Source organism: Schistosoma mansoni, chromosome 3 (genome assembly GCF_000237925.1).
Source record: "Schistosoma mansoni strain Puerto Rico chromosome 3, complete genome".
Lineage (NCBI taxonomy): Eukaryota > Metazoa > Platyhelminthes > Trematoda > Strigeidida > Schistosomatidae > Schistosoma > Schistosoma mansoni.
Window position 1 is genome coordinate 14,759,384 of NC_031497.1, and position 1,864 is coordinate 14,761,247.

A 1,864-nucleotide genomic window follows, 5' to 3' on the forward strand; every position below is an offset into this window, starting at 1 on the left:
CAGCTGTTTCTCCACATTCTCACTAATATCATTATCATCAGTAAGTACATTTCTACAACGGTAGTATTTGCTTTTGTTCAAGTTCTTAGCTATTTTCGAATAAAATTTATTGTAAACTATTTTCACATTTAGAGTTTAATTGATAATTCACTAAAGAATGATAATTATTTCAGTACAAATTTAGATTTATAACCGGATATGGTAATAAAAATCTCATTTCTACTCTTTTCGATTAGTTGAATATCATCATCCTTCTTATCCACCATTACACGGATGAACTTCATAATAACCTATGGTGGATAAATAAAGAGATATAATAATTGTCGTATTTAACTGATGATTTTCTGGACACAATTTATGGTTTTCTAATCATATGATTATATATACTAGATTATTTATAAATTTAATTTTCATTACACATTCTAGCTACTAAACAATTCAATGTGATGAAAATAGGTGCTTTAATTATACGGTATCTATTAGTCAGTTGTTAAGATGTACAATAGAATTATAAAAATATCTTAAACCACGTTTCTATGAATTACCAAGAATACATAAACCTGATATTTCTTTAAGACTTCGTAAATACTCTCACATATGCTTTATCTAAACATTATACTGAAGCCAAGTCAACGTAATTTAATTAGTGTCGTAAAGGATTCATATGAACTTGAATAAATGATTACGTAATTTTCCATCAATAAGAACGAAAAAATGGTAAGCTATGGTGTTGTATCTTAATACACTAGCATTCCAATTGATAGATGTCTAGACGTCATTAATTGTTTACTAGAGGATGATAATACTCTATCTAGTAGATGTCTATTAAGCATTAGTTTAATCATGAAATTTGTCAAGCTATGCTTGAATTCAACACTATTCATTTACAAAAGAAATTTACACAAACAAATGAATTGGATAACCATGGGATGTACAGTATCTCCGATTTTAGCAAATTTATCCTATATTGAGCCACCTGTTTTTGCCAGTATCATCAGACCACGCATCTGGCTCAGATATGTAGATGAAACATTTGTCATTATTAAAAAGAATCTTCTTGAAAATCTCTTCAAACACATAAACACGGTCTCAGAACATATCAAATTCACTTTTGAAGAAAAAAGATTAACAGTAAACTACCATTCTCAGACTATTTAGTTAAAAAGAATTTTAATGAAAGTCTAAATCTAACCATAAAAATAAAACCAACACATTCAGATCAGTCTATTGATTTTAACTCTCTACATCCATTTAGTGAAGAAATTTCCCTAGCCCTGAATATTTTCAGAAGAGCAACCAATTTCATTACCACAGAAGAAGCCTAGCTAAACAAACGAAATAATATCATAAATATACCACGACTATAAATTTTTCTAAGAATATTATCAAACACATTTTTAATAAAACTATTTTTCTCTAAATGACAATTTTCATTAAATATCTTGGATTAGTAATATGGTCTTTTCTTACCACCAAGGTATGACAGAAGAATCACAACGAGTCTTGAAAACTTAAAAAATTAAAGCTTTCCATAAGACAACCAACACTAACAAACGCTCTAGTTAGAATAAAAGATAAAATCTCATTTACTTGTGCACAATATAGTGTTTATAGATTAGGTTATGTCGATTGTGATTCATTCAATACTAGAGAGCTCCCGTGAAGTCTCGAGTCGTGGCAAAGGAACACGTTACATAAGAAGACCTAATAATTTGGTAGAATTAGAAAATCAGCAACAGCAGCACATGCTTTTTTCAGTAAACACCAAATCGGTATTAAATATATCAAAATAATTCAGAAAGGTTTTTCTAACTATAAAGAGAAGCGAGCTGCTGGAGCTTTTCGCATAGTGCTAAAGGCCTCT